Source organism: Bubalus kerabau, chromosome 7 (assembly GCF_029407905.1).
Source record: "Bubalus kerabau isolate K-KA32 ecotype Philippines breed swamp buffalo chromosome 7, PCC_UOA_SB_1v2, whole genome shotgun sequence".
NCBI classification, from domain to species: domain Eukaryota; kingdom Metazoa; phylum Chordata; class Mammalia; order Artiodactyla; family Bovidae; genus Bubalus; species Bubalus kerabau.
This window is the reverse complement of record NC_073630.1, coordinates 14,061,789-14,077,822: the sequence shown is the minus strand read 5'-3', so window position 1 is coordinate 14,077,822 and position 16,034 is coordinate 14,061,789. Positions and strand designations below refer to the sequence as shown.

Sequence of the window (16,034 nt, the reverse complement as noted above, 5' to 3'; positions counted from 1 at the left end):
AAGGAAATCAGTCCTGAATATTCATTGGAAGGACTGATTCTGAAGCTGAAGTTTCAACAGTTTGGCCAGCTGTTGTGAAGAGTTGACCCACTGGAAAAGATCCTGATCTTGGGAAAGACTGAAGGCAGGAGGAGAAGGGTGCAACAGAACACGAGATAAGTGGATGGCATCATCGACTCAATGGGCATGAGTATGAGCAAACTCTGGGAGATAGTGGAGGACAGGGGAACCTGGCCTGCTACAGTCCATGGGGTTGCAAAAGAGTCAGACATGATTTAGTTGCTGAACAATAACCTCTCCTAAACTTACCAACTGATGACTAGATGGAAGCAAAATTTGGTAAGGAAAAGAACAGAAAGTATTTGAGAGCACTGCATATTGGTGAGGAATTAAGGAAGAAGGACTATGACATGCCAAAAGGAAAAAGGAGAAAGCAAAACACAAAAGATCTCACAACCTAAACATCTGAGAGTTAAATTAAGACCAGCTCCTTAGGAAGACCTCCAGTACAAAGCAATTTAACTACAATATTTGCATATATTTCTTGGAAGAGGATAAATAATTTTCCCTCTACCCTTCTAGGTTCTTGGCCGAGATATTCCCTGTAATAAAAAAAGATGAATATGAGAAAAATAAACAGAAGTTTAATAACATCTAATCTCCTGTATACATGGGAGATACCCAGGAAAACTCAGGAACTCCCTGGAATGTTCCAGACCACCACCTTATTTATCATCTTCAGTCAAAGACAAAGGAAAAATTTATGGGTTAGACAAAATATGTCTTTCATCAAGGTTGTTTTCATTTTAGGGAATGATCCTAACTTTGTTTGTATGAATAAACAAAAAAACTTTATGTATATATTTTTCTAAGAAATACATAACAGATAAATTCAACTTACTTAACAATCATTTTAAACAATATGATGGTAGTTAAAAGGCAAGTATGAATGGTAGTTATGTATGAATAAGTATGAGTGGTAGTTAAAAGGCAAGTGCATATCCTTTCCTTGTGCAAAACAGGTGACTACTTTGAAAAACAGGTGACCTAGATGGGGAAAGGTAAGAAGAGCAAAAAGATTGTCTTCAAAATTTCAAACTTATTTTTGTTTCTGCTTCTGTTTGTTTGAAATAGATCTAATTTGTTGCCATAAATATTCTGACTATTGGTAAACTCTATCACTAATTTGAATACAGTTTTCATAAAATATGGTATGTTTGAAAGACTAATGTTTTAAGTCTTCCTAGATGATTTAAGTTTTCAGAATTAAAATAATAACAAAATAACTTCATTGACCTTGTCCCTAGGCACTTGACATTCTTGTTAGGCACAATTCATTTAAAAGTTCTACAGAAATGTCCTTTTCCCATATATAAATATCCTTAAATAGACACTTGATCCACAGTTTGGAAACACTGGCTGAGCCTGGCAGCACTGCCATAATCCTCTTTTACACTGTATCTAATATAGATAAAGATTCACAAGGTTTTATGTATGAGTATTCTAGAAAATCATAATGATTTGGCCATTTCTGGTCAAAGATAGCATACAATGTTACAACCTTGGCTAGACTGTATTTGCTTACAGAGCAATTATTTCATTTTGTTTTAGCCACTTCTAAGATGTATGACCCCAGACAAATAACATCCACTTGCTCATCATTTACTAAGCATGTGATTTTGTTGGCTCTTCCCAAAGCTTTCTGCTTTGATTTTTCCAGTGCAGCAGTTACTATAGAAACAATGTCACTGAAATATAAAATGTAGTGATATATCAAATCATAGTAGTACATATGTTAGATATGTTAGATGCATGTGTGCTTGTGTATAGTTGTATATACTTGTATACAATGTATACACATCTATGCAAGTATATATGCTTGCTGAATATGCATGAGTGTGAATACTAGTGCATATACCAGTTTATAGTACAGATCTACATGTAACTTGTTAACATAAACATATCATAAATATGTAATATACAAACACATTAGGTTGAGAATCGCATACATTAGCATATAGGTAAGGTTTTACCATATGAAAAGTCTAAGCTAGTAAAACTAGATATTAAAATAGAATGTTTTCCTAAATTTTAGATTTTTTAAAATGTAAATATGTAGGAAAAAAGCAGAGAATAGTTTGCTGAATGGTTAAAATTCTTAGTGCTAAAATATATGTACAAAGCAGAATTTAAAACTCTTTTTCAAATATTATAAATTTCCATTTCAGGCCAAAGAAAATGACAAATTTGAGAAAAAAAACTCTTTCCTCAGATATTTTCATATGAAACTTAACTATTTAAAATATATATTTTTCATGAATATGAACATTAATAAATGAATTAACTGAAACATCCTGGGTGGCAGAAACAAAATACTGTGACCAAGTATAACCATATGATCAATACTTCAATACATTACAAATAAAGCAATTTTACTTTGCATTTTAACTTTTGAAAAATTGTTAGAATTCTTGTGAAGCTCAGTAAGCAGAAGAATGATCTCAGAGGGTACATAACCTTATTCATATTTCTCAGTTATATTTTAGGTATGAGAAAACTCCTCTGTGCTTTGGAAAACGCTTAAAAATATTAAAATGATTATTATTTTCTTTTCCAGTGAGAATGCTGTTGTTATGTAAAACACTGTCAGAAATACAGCCAGATAAAAAGTAGAGTTTGGATATAACAAACCTAGATATTGTATTAGAATAAGCCAGCTCTGTTAACGCATGTTGGCCTCATTCTCTTTTTTCTTCATAATATAAAAATCATTCTAAAAGAAATTTAAAATTTAACTGCAATCTAATGCTACTTAAAGTAACATCTTTAATAGTTACCTCATGGAAACCTGTATTTTAAAATCTAAAAATTGTTCAAGCATAGAATTCCTGGTTTACTACTAAAGTAGTATAGTTTTTCAAGAAACTAAAATATCAATTGGCCCAAAGAAATAGTAATGACAAAATACATTCCATATAGAGAAGTGAAACATCTACAAGTATTTAGAGGTACATGTATTTTTGGAAACTGGATATGAGCTGGATGTCATGACTGAAAGAATCTCTGAAAAAAAAAAAAAAAGACAAGAAAGAATCTCGTGAAATAGAGGAGTTTACACTCTGGAAAGAAAAGACAAACCACAGACATGCCAGCAAATACATTCAAAATAATCTAAGTTTAATAAAAGACAGTAATAAAAGAAAGCAGCATTGTGTGTATGGATAATTAAGAGGACAACTTGAACTAAAATGATCAGAGAAGGCTGCCATGAGTATGCAAATATCTGAACTGACTCTTAAATGGTGAGAATGAGGCAGGATAAAGATTTTAAAAAGAGAAGCTTCTTAGCAGAAGAGAGCACAAAATCTTGAGAACAAACTGCATAGAGAAATTCAGAAGTAATTTTCTATTTAATAAAATCACAGCCAATAATAAAGGTGGTGGTGTTATAAGTAAAGAAGAAAAGTCTCACTGACCTAGTACTCCCCTTATGATCACCTACCTCTACTCTAATCATATACTGTACTAGACAATCACCACAGCAGTTCCTGCTCATCCATGAGAGTACTGGTACTATCATCTTGGCAACTGACAAGTACATAGTCTTTAAAATCCGGCACATTTACTATTCTGTGATGTCATGGTGTTGGACTCCCTCATTTTTACTTCCTTCTACTTGGAAAATAGTAGCTATTTGACTATTGCTATTTTAGTCGCTAAACCATGTCCAACTCTTTCCTGACCCCATGGACTATAGCCCTCCAGCCTCTTCTGTCCATGGGATTCTCCAGGCAAGAATACTGGAATGGGTTTCCATTTCCTTCTCCAGGGGAGCTTCCTGACTCACAGATTGAACCCGCATCTCCTGCACTGGCAGGCAGATTCTTTATCTCTGAGCTACCTAGGAAGCCCATACTACCTTATCTTTAACAAGAAACGAATCGCCAGTCCAGGTTCAATACAGGATGCCTGGGGCTGGTGCACTGGGATGACCCGGAGGGATGGTAAGGGGAGGGAGGTGGGAGAGGGGTTCAGGATGGGGAAGTACGCCTGTGGTGGATTCATGTTGATATGTGGCAGAACCAGTACAATACTGTGAAGTAATTAGCCTCCAATTAAAATAAATAAATTTAAATTTAAAAAAAGGACAACTGTATTATTTTCCATTGTCCAGATTTTCAATTTATCATTTTACATTACTTCTGAAATCTACTTATTAATTTTTTTAAGTATAGGTGATTTACAATGTGTTAGTTTCAGGTGTACAGCAAAATGATTCAGTTATACATTTTTGTCGTATTTCTTTCCCTTATAGGTTATCATAAAATACTGAGTATAGCTCCTTGTGCCACACAGTAGGTCCTTGTTTTATATAAATAAAGTAGAATGTATATATATATATATATATATATATATATATATGGTAGTATGTATCTGTTAGTCCCAAATTCCTAATTTATCCACCCCTCCTTTCCTGTTTGATAACAATATTTTTTCTATGTCTGTGGGTCTATTTCTGATTTGCATATAAGTCCATTTGTATCTTTTTTTTAGATTCCACATATAAGTGATATCATATGATATTTGTCTTTGTCTGGCTTACTACCACTCTCTATTGGTAGTTTCCCAAATGTTCAATGAACAAATATTTTCAGAGTATTCTCCTAGGCCTACCAATTTAAGGCCAACAAAGACTAATACTTCATTTGGTATCTTTGATTTCTTTCTTTGTAATCTATGCTACTAAAATTTCTTTCTACTCTACTTAGTTTGTTTACCTAATTTCTATTGGGAAACATTTAGCTGTGACCTCTACTTTACTTAGCAACTTTGAACATCATGTGTTTGAATGGACTGTCTCACAAACCATGTCTTAATCTCTGAAACTTTCTTACCATATGCTTCTATAATCAGTATACTTTTACAAAGTAGATGAATGAACTGTCATATCCATTCTTTGTATTCCCCCAGCCCTCCTCCTTTTATTTATACCTAGTTCAATTGGTATAAAGCACTAATTTAGTTTAAAAAAAAAAGTGGGAACTAACTACTGGTTCTTTCTGAAAGATAATTTAATTGAGTACATTCAAAATTATGCCCTACAAACTCTGAGTTCTAATCTTTTCCTAATACTGAGTATCTGTTATTATATCGTTTTTCCTTTGAAATGAAAACTAATTTTGTACATCTATCAGGGAAATAATTTGAAAATTATTATATCCTATAAACAATTTCTCAGGTGGCACTAGTAGTAAAAAAAAAAAAAAAAAAAAACCGCCTGCTCATGCAGGAGACATGGGTTCCATCCCTGGGTCAGGAAGATCTTCTGGAGAAGGGCATGGAATCCCACTGCAGTACTCTTGCCTGGGAAATACCATGGATAGAGGACTCTGGCGGTCTACAGTTCATGGGGTTGCAAAGAGTTGGACACAACTTAGCGACTAAACAATAACCGATTTATGTAAAAGTTAAATTCAATAATGTTGAAACTTCAATAATGAGAAATACTTGCATAAAAGAACTAAAGTCTGCTGCTTTCACTTTTGTTATAAAGTTATTTCTGTTTTCTGAAGATTATTAATTTATTTTATAAATGACAACTTTTTAATTTGGACTAATGTACCAAAAGAGTTTCTTTTCATAAATCATTTCAAATTGATGGTAAAACCATATAAGTTTCAGCCTCTTATTTATAACCACTGTCTCTCAACTTTGCCTGACTATAGATTTTCACCCTAAAGTTTCATCTAATGAGATTTCTGAGCCATATTATTGTATAAATGCTTCCAAATCTCAATAGTATTATAAAACAAAATATTCTGGATTGTTGGCAAATGTAGACGATACTTGTTTATTTAAAATAGAGGTCTGTATAAATTTGAAATTAATGGCTCTGTCAGCCTACTCTTAAAGTATAGCTAGATCTTCAAAACAATTGTTATTCAATATATTTCTGTACTTTATTAAACAACCAAAGAAGGAAATGGACTCATCTTACATATATTGATTAGGCACTGCCTAACTTTACAAAGTGGATGCATGCTGTTTATCTTAACCTAATCCACGCAAAATCACCAACTGCATACCTCAATATGGAAGGATACCTGCACACGCATACACACACACAACACATAAATGCACATCTTCACACACACTCTAATCTCAAGGACTAATCATCTCTTTATACTGAGCCATCCAACACTTGAATCTCACAACTGGTCACATACAGTAGTCCCTCCCTTATCCATGGGGTATAGGTTCTAAGATCCCTAATGGATGCCTGAAACCAAATATAGTACAAACCCCTATATAAACTTTCTTTTTCCTATATATAAATACCCATGATAAATTTTAATTTATAAATTAGACATAGGAAGAGTATATCTGAAATGCCAGCATCACTACTCTTGTACTTTGGGACCAAGAGTAAGTAAAATAAGGGTTACTTGAACAGAAGAACTGTGATATTTCCACCTGATAAACAAGACAGTTACTATATGACCAACAGGCAGGATAACATAGACAAAAGGCTGATTCATGTGCTGGGAGGGATGGAACTGAAGGGTGTGAGATTTCATCACTCAGAACTGTGTGCAATATAATACATGAACTTTTACTTTTGGAATTTTCCACTTAATATTTTTGGACCACAGTTGACCATAGGTAACCAAAACCACAAGAAGCAAAACTTCAAATAAGAGAGGATTCCTGTATTTATTTAAAATGAATTTATTCTTTGGCCGCAATTCTTTAGTTTGGGGCTAAAAATAACTGATACAGATTGGCAAAGTCTGTCTTTCCTCAGAAACTGAATATTGTATATAAGAGATATTAATCATACCTTCCAGCTTTCAGGAATGGAGAAGACAGGATTAAAGCTGTTGAAACTGTTTGCAATGGCCATTTATGGCCATAGAAGATGGAAAGAAAAAAAATGCTTGTTTGGAATAAGAGAAACGAGTGAAGCAGTGAGCCAAGGAGAAGCAGAGTAAAGGATGAAACAACTGTATTACCTATATTCTGCTCGGGACTGCTCCAGTCTTTCACTAGTTCAGCACTGCTCTGATCTTTTGTTTCTAGAAAATGTACTGTATTACTATAATAATACTTTAATGGTTATGGTTAACCTCTCAATATATATGCAGGTGATGGATAGGTAGATAAGAACAGAGACACAAATATACTTGGAAATAAAATATTAAATCATTAAATAACTTTCTGTTTAAAAAAATTTATAGAAGACAATTCCTTTAATGTTAACAAGAATTTGTAACAGTATAGGAAATTCTCTTTGCTTTGATAACTTCCATGGAATGAGAAAAGAGTACAAATGGTTAGCTGAATACCAAATCTTTTACAAAATATTGCTCATTTTCTTCTTGATGTTGTATTTAAAATTCAGAAAATAAATATGAGCTCAAATTTTACTAAGAACTAAATATAATTTCATCAAGTCTGTTAGTCACAAGAGAAGCTAATTTTGTTTTCTCAGATTTGTCTCTCTATACAAGATAAAGAGGACAAACCAAAGGAAATTAGACTTCTACTTCTTTGATTTGACCTTAGAAGGATTTAAATTAATATGGCAAGGATCCTGATAATGATACTATGACTTATGAAGGAATAAGGAGCTTGTGTTGGTTCTGACAGGCAAGATAAGGCAACACTAAAATTAAAGATCTCCTTTCAGTAGTGGCTACTGAAATGAAGATCCTGTTTGTTCAGATGATACTTTTATCAAATGCTGACTTCTTCAATAAGAGAAGCCAACTACCTGGTAAATCAGCAATGATATATTCTATAATTTACTATAATTTTCATTTGTGTACTAAAAAGATTGGTAGCTAAATATGCTTAAAGTACAAGGCTATTTTTAGGAAATAAAAGCTGAAGACTGAATGTGTATGTGTGTGGCTCAGTTGTGTCTGATTCTGTGTGACCCTATGGACTGTAGCCTGCTAGTCTCTTCTGTCCATGGGATTCTCCAGGCAAGAACACTGGAGTGAATAACCATTCCCTTCTCCAGAGGATCTTCCTGACCCAGAGACTGAACCTGGGTCTCCTGCATTTCAGGCTATTCTTTACCATCTGAGCCCCCAGGGGAGCCCTAGAAGACAGACACAATGGAGTATTACTCAGCCATTAAAAAGAATACATTTGAATCAGTTCTAATGAGGTGGATGAAACTGGAGCCTATTATACAGAGTGAAGTAAGCCAGAAAGAAAAACACCAATACAGTATACTAACGCATATATATGGAATTTAGAAAGATGGTAACAATAACCCTGTGTACGGGACAGCAAGAGACACTGATGTATAGAACAGTCTTATGGACTCTGTGGGAGAGGGAGAGGGTGGGAAGATTGGGGAGAATGGCATTGAAACACGTATAATATCATGTATGAAACGAGTTGCCAGTCCAGGTTCGATGCACGATACTGGATGCTTGGGGCTGGTGCACTGGGACGACCCAGAGGGATGGTATGGGGAGGGAGGAGGGTTCAGGATGGGGAACACATGTATACCTGTGGCGGATTCATTTCGATATTTGGCAAAACTAATACAATTTTGTAAAGTTTAAAAATAAAATTTTAAAAAAATGCTTTAAAAAAAATTTAAAAAAAGAGCTTCTTGCTTTAATTTACAAAAGTCATCAATATAAACTTCTTTAAGATCAAAATATTTTTAAAATATAAGTATTATGGCATTTTTTCCTTTATAAATCAGCAGAAAATATGCAGAAATTGTCTCAGAATAACAGGCATTTATTATAAATAAATAAAAAGAAATATTTCTCTGTGAAATTTCAAAATCACCTTTACCCTAACATCATTTAAGATTTAGAAAGCTATGATGACTTCTAAATATGTCTGCAATCTCTTTGACACTTTAATCATCAAAAGTGAGATCAATTTTCTTATGTCCCAGAAAGGGCCAGCCTTAATGACTTTCTTCTAATAAACAGAAAGTGGCAGAATAAAGGCTGCTTGACTCTGGGACAATTCAATTTCCCCAAATTCTGTATATTTTGGGATACTCACCCTGGGAACTCAGACAATGCATTGTTTGGAAGCCAAGAAAGTACGTGGAAAGGCCAGAGACAGGTATCCCAGCCCCAACCCAGTGGAGGTGCTGGCTTGTCCTAAAATTCAGCACCAATGATCAAGCTTTAAGAAGATCTGTAGGCGGAACACACTTTGACATAAACCCCAGCAAGATCCTCTTATGACCCTCCTCCTAGAGTAACAGAAATAAAACAAAAATAAACAAATGGGGCCTAATTAAACTTAAAAGCTTTTGCACAGCAAAGGAAACCGTAAACAAGATGAAAAGACAGCCCTCAGAATGTGAGAAAATCATTTGCAAATGAAGTAACTGACAAAGGGTTAATCTCCAAAATATTCAAGCAGCTTATGCAGCTCAATGTCATAAAAACAAACAACTCAATTAAAAAATAGGAAGAAGCCTTAAACAGACATTTCTCCAAAGAAGACATACAGATGAAACACGTGAAAAAATGCTTGACATCACTTATTGTTAAAGAAATGCAAATCAAAACGACAATGAAGTATCTATCACTTCACACCGTTGAGAATGGCCATCATCAAAAAAATCCATAAACAATAAATGCTAGAGAAGAAGTGGAAAAAAGGGAACCCTCTTGCTCTCTTGGTGGCAATATAAATTTATATAATCATTATGGAGAACAATATGGAGATTTCTTCAAAAACTAGGAATAAAACTACTATATGACCCAGCAATCCCACTACTGGGCATACATTCTGAAAAAAATCACAATTCCAAAAGATATACCCCAATGTTCACAATTCCAAATGATATACCCCAATGTTCACTGCAGCATTATTTACAACAGCCAGGACATGGAAGCAACCTAGATGCCCACTGACAGATGAATGGATAAATAAGTGTGGTACATATATACAATGGAATATTATTCAGCCATGAAAAGTATTGACTTTGAGTCAGTTCTAGTGAGGTCGATGAACCCAGAGCCTGTTATACAGAGTGAAGCAAGTCATAAAAAAAAAAACAAATATGGCATATTAAGAGCATATATATGAAATCTAGAAAAATGGTACTGATGAACCTATTTGTAGGCAGCAACAAAGACGCAGACATAGAGAGCAAACTTGTGGACACAGCAGGGGAATGTTGGTCTCAGGAAAACTGAGTTCCTCCCTAAGCTGAGGAAAAGAATCAAAATTGGTCTAAATCATCAATGATATTGCCATTCCTTTTAAAAAAAGGTTTTATATTTTTAGATTTAGGTTTCAAAAAAACTTCAGGAAGGTAAGAGATTCTCCATACTTCTCTTGCCTCCAAACATGCATAGCCTCCCCCAATATTACAACATACACCATAAGGGTGCATGTCCTAAGGATGAACCTACAGTGACACAACATAATCACCCAAAGTCTGCAGGGTTCACCCTTCCTGTTTTACTCTCTTTAGGTTTGAAAAAAATGTGAGCTAACATATATACCTCATACTATTATACATAGAACTTTCACAGTATCTCGTTACTGTCTTTTAATTACAATGGTTTTCTTTACAGAGCAAAAGGTGTTAATGACAATGAATTCCAGCTTATGAATTATTTCTTTGATGCACTGTGTCCTTGGTGTTGTATCTAAAAGTTATCATCATACCATATCATCATATCATCATACCATCATACCATGATCTAGTTTTTTCACCATGTTACTTTTTACGAGTTTTATAGTTTTGCATTTTAAATTTAGATCTATAATCCTTTATGAAGAGTGTAAAGTCTGGGTCTAGATTCTTTTTTTTTTGGTACATGAATACCTAGTTGTTCCAGCATCATTTGTTGAAATAAGTATCTTTGCTCCATTGGGTTGCCTTTGCTCCTCTGTCAAAAATTAAGCCTGTATTTAACAAATCTATTCCTGGGCTCTCTATTCTGTTCCACTGATCTGTCTACAATTTTGTCAATACCACTCTGTCTTGATTACAGTAGTTTACAATAAGTCTTGAAGTCAGGTAGTATCAGCCTTCCAATTTTGTCCTTCTCCCTGTGTCGACTATTGTGGATCTTTGTTTCTTCACATAAATTTCAGAATCAGTTTACTGATATTATAAAATACCTTGGTGGGATTTCTATTGCAATTGCATAGAATCTAGATATCAAGTTGGGAAGACTGACATCTCGACAATACTGATGCTATCCATGAGCATAGAATAGTTCTGCACTCAGTTATTTTCATTTCTTTCATCAGAATTTTATAATATTCTTCATATAGATGTTACATCTATTCTGTTACATATATATAAGTATTCATTGTTACATATATGTATTCATTTGGGGAATGCTAATGTTAATAGCGTTGTATTATTAATTTCAAATTCCACTTGCTCATTGCTGGTCTATGGGGAAGTGATTGACTTTTATACACTAACCTTGCACCTGCAACCTTGCTATCACCAATTATTGGTTTCAGGATTTTTTGTTAACTCTTCTAGATTTTCTAAACATATAATCATGTGAACAAAGACAATTTTATTTCTTCCTCTGCAATCTATATGCCTTTTATTTTCTCTTGTCTAAGTGCATAACGTAGGCCTTCACATATAATGTTGAAAAGCAAAAGTGGGAGAGAATATCCTCACTTTCTACCTGATCTTAGTGGGAAAACTTCAAATTTCTCACTGTTATGTATGATGTGAACTGTGGATTTTTGTAGAATATTCTTTATTATATTGAGGAAGTTTCCTTCTACTCCTAATTTATTAGGTTTTACTCGCGAATGGGTGCTGATTTTTCAAATGTGTATTCTGCATCTATCAATGTGTTTTTGTATTTTTTTCTTTTTACCCTATTCTTTTGATGGATTACATTAATTGATTTTTTAATGCTAAATCAGTCTTGCATAACCAGGATAAATCCCACTAGGGTGTGGTGCATAATTATTTTTATACATTGTAGGACTCAATTTGCTAAACTTTTTAAAGATTTTTTGCATTCATGTTAACAAGAGATATTAGTCTCTAATTTTCTTTCCTTGCAATGTCTTTGCCTGGTTTTGGTATTAAGAGTGATACTTGCCTTACAGAATAAGTAGTTAAGTATTCCTCTGCTTCTAACCTCTGAAAGAGACTGGAGAGAACTGGTATAGTTTCTTCCTTAATGAACCCATCTGGGCCAGGTGCTTTCCGTTTTGGAAGGTGATTATTAATTCAATTTCTTTGATAAAAGCCTATTCGGACCATCTACTCTAGTGTGAATTTTGGCAAATTGTGTCCTTCAAGGAACTGGTTCACTTCATTTAGCTTATCAAACTGTGGACACAGAGTTATATGGAGTATTCTTTTTTAATCCTTTCAATGTACATGGGATCTGTCATTGACATCCCTCCTTTCATCTCTGATATTAATAATTTGTGTCCTCTCTCCTTTTGTCTTAGCTTAGCTGGAAAAACTGATTTTATTGATCTTTTCAAAAGATAACTTTTGTTTTTTATTGATTTTTCTCTACTGAGTTCCTGTTTTCAATTTCATTGATTTCTGCTCTAATTCTTATGATTTATTTTCTTATGCTTACTTTGGATTTAATTTGTTCTTCTTTTCTAAGTTTCCTGGGGTAGAAATTTAGGTAATTTTTTTTTAAAGCTTCTAATTTTATATTGGAGTATTAACAATGTTGTGATAGATTCAGGTGGACAGCAAAGGGACTAAGCTATACATGTATATACATGTATCGATTCTCCACCAAACTCCCCTCCCATCCAGGCTGCCACTCTGCTCAATATTAAATGATTGATTTTAGATCTTTCTTCTTTCCTAATACATACATTCAGTGCTATGAATTCCTTTTTAGTGTTGCTTTTCCTATATCCCACAAATTCTGGTAAGTTGTGTTTTCACTTTCATTTAGTTTAAAGTATTTTTAAATTTCTTGAGCCATGTGTTATTTAGAAGTACATTGTTTAATCTCTACATATTTGAAGATTTTTGAGTTTTGTGTTATTGGTTTCTAATTTAATTCCACTGTAGTATAAGAACAGACATTATACCATTTCTCTTCTTTTAAATGTTAAGGTGTGTCTTGTTGCCCATACTGTGCTTAGTTGCTAAGTTGTGCCTGACTCTTTGCGACCCATGGACTGTAGCCTGTCGGGCTCCTCTTGTCCATGGGGATTCTCCAGGCAAGAATACTGGGGTGGGTTGCCATGCCCTCCTCCAGGGGATCTTCCCATCCCAGGTCTCCCACACTGTAGGATTCTTTACCATCTGAGCCACCGGGGAAGCCCTGTGGCCCATAATGAGGTCTATCTTGGTAAATATTCTACAATAACTTAGGAATGTATGTTTTGCTGTTGTTAGATAAAGTACTCAATAATGTAAATTAGACCCAGTCGATTTATTATGTTGCTGATTTCAACTATTCTCCTCACGGCTTTTCTGCATGTTGGAGCTGTCTATTTTTGAGAAAGCTCCAACTGTAATAGTGGACTTACCTATTTCTTTATGTCATTCTCTTACGTTCTGCTTCACACAGTTTGACGCTCTGTTTATAGACATTAAGGATTGTTATGTCTTGAACAACTGACCCCTCTATGATTATATGCCCCTTTATCCCTTATAACTTTCCTTAATTAAAATTAGCTCTGTCTGAAATTAATATATCTACATTTGCTTTCTTTTGGTTCATGATAACATGGTATATTTTTCTCCACTCATATGCACTTTATCTATCTATGCATTTTAAATTATGGTCATTTAGGCAACATATGGTCCTTATTTTTTCATCCAATCTGACAATGTGTCTTTTAATTAGTTCATTTAGAAAACTGAGGTTCAAAATTATATCAATACAACTGGATTAATATCTATCATATCCATTACACTTTTCTATTTGCTGTCCTTGTTCCTTATTCTTATTTTGTCTTCTACTTTTTTTTTTTGGCTGTTATGGTTTTGAGAATTTTATATAATTCCTTTTTATCTTCTTTCTTAGCATATCATTCATTGTTTTCTCATAATTTTTAATGGCTACCCTTAAATGTGCAACACGTTAACATTTAATCCAAATCCACTTTCAAGTAACACTATACCACCTCACAGCTAATGTGAGTACCTTATAATAACAAAATAAGCTAGACAAAGACAAATACTGCATGATTTCCCTTACATGTGAGTCTTTTTTTTTTTTTTTTTAAACTCAAACTCATAGAAACAGAGAGTAGAACAGCAGTTACAGGGGGTTGGGGGTAGAGGAAATAGGTATATGTTGGTCAATGGGTAGTAGCCTTTGTTTGTAAGATAAAAAATTCTAGGGATCTAATGTATAGCATGTGACTATAGTTAAAACCATATTGTGTATATTGGAAATAGTAGGAGAGTAGATCTCAAGCATTTTCACCATGAAAAAGAAAAATTAATTCTGTGAGCTGATGTGCTACTTAATCTGATTATGATAACTATTTCACAAAATATATACATATATATGTATATATATAGATCACTGCACTGTACACTTTAAATATATACCATATGTCCATTAATGACTAAATAAAGTTGTGAAAATGATGAAGATTCAAATCTCCAGCCTTTGCTCTGTCCCAGATGACACTGAATCGAGAAAAGACAAACTATCCCTGGTAATCCATACCCTAACCACAAATTCATGAACAAAATAAGTGCTATTTTTGTTTTGAGTCATTAAGTTTGCAAGTGAAAGAAGTTTTACACTAATAGATAACTTGAACAGGAGCCAATGTCTTAAAAACATTAAGTAACAAAGAGAAAAAAATAATTTAAGATATGATGAAGTAACAAGGAATAAAAACAGTTAAGAATTTATCATTCCTTTCACAATTGTCCACAGTTAAATTTCAGACTCTAAATAGTTTTCTTTATATATACTGAACACAAAACACTTTTATTTTTCTCCAATTGAGGCAGGGGAATTAGTGTGCATAAAGAATGTCAGATGGATATTCCTATAGAAAACAGTATCTCAAATAAGTGAGCTAGCTGGTCTGGTTTCCTTTTGGAACTTAAAAAATCTCTGATTATAATGTGACTCTGTGATAGTTGTTTTATGATATCATTCACAGATAAAATTTATAAAGTATGTTGTGTGTATATATAGTATTTATACACACAATAACGATGGCAATATTAAACAAGTCTGCACATACAAATATGCCAAGGTTGATTAGTTTGAGCCTTTCTTCTCCAGCTGGTAAAGTCACTCCCTATATAGAAAACATACAGGAAAGATAAATCAATTTTACCAAAAATTTTTCTAAATAAAAATCATAGTAAACAAGCAGAGAAAGGATCAATTTGAGAATCCAATAAATAAAAATAAGCAGTCATAATAATAAGTATTCTTTATTCTTATAAGGAAATACATAAAATAGGCTTTCTTCAGTTTATATTACACCTTTTACTCATTTAACAAATATACTTTCTGGATGACTACTGCATAATGCTGTATTTGCTGATGACTTCATCCACAGGATAAACAGTGACCACAAGGGACAAGATCCCTGCCTTTCTACAGGCAGTCAACTCATTTCCAGAACATAACTTAGAAACAAGCAAATACAGCATTAGGATTTTGGGAAACAGCTGCCAATCTTCAAGTATTTTAAGGTATCTTTCAATGAACAGACTGCTTGAAATCTGTATGTTTTTCTTTTACAGTAACAATCAATGCACTTCATCATGTAACTGAAAACTCCTTATACCAAAACTGTTGTTTGTAAAGGAAATCTATGAATGAACACTCATACTTGAATCTTAATTGATTGATCAGATTTTGTTTAATGAATTTCAAGAAGACTTTTCTACAGATGTTTATTGATTATGAGTAAATTCACCCAAAAATTCTAGTGGGCTAATGTAAGACTGTTGTTTTTAAACACTTTACCTCAAATGAGCCATTGATGAGATCAGTGACCTCACTAAATGTATGGCTTTTTCAGACTTACATCACACTTCCTTCAGTAAATCTTTTAAGCTGAAGTGATCACAGCCTCTG

The 16,034-nt window shown here is 33.6% G+C and overlaps 1 protein-coding gene across 1 annotated transcript in view; it reads right to left on the bottom strand.

Annotated features, from left to right (window-relative positions):
* Positions 1–16,034, bottom strand: part of LOC129657470 (uncharacterized) — a 75,229-nt gene that overhangs the window by 18,884 nt on the left and 40,311 nt on the right. The window lies entirely within an intron of this gene.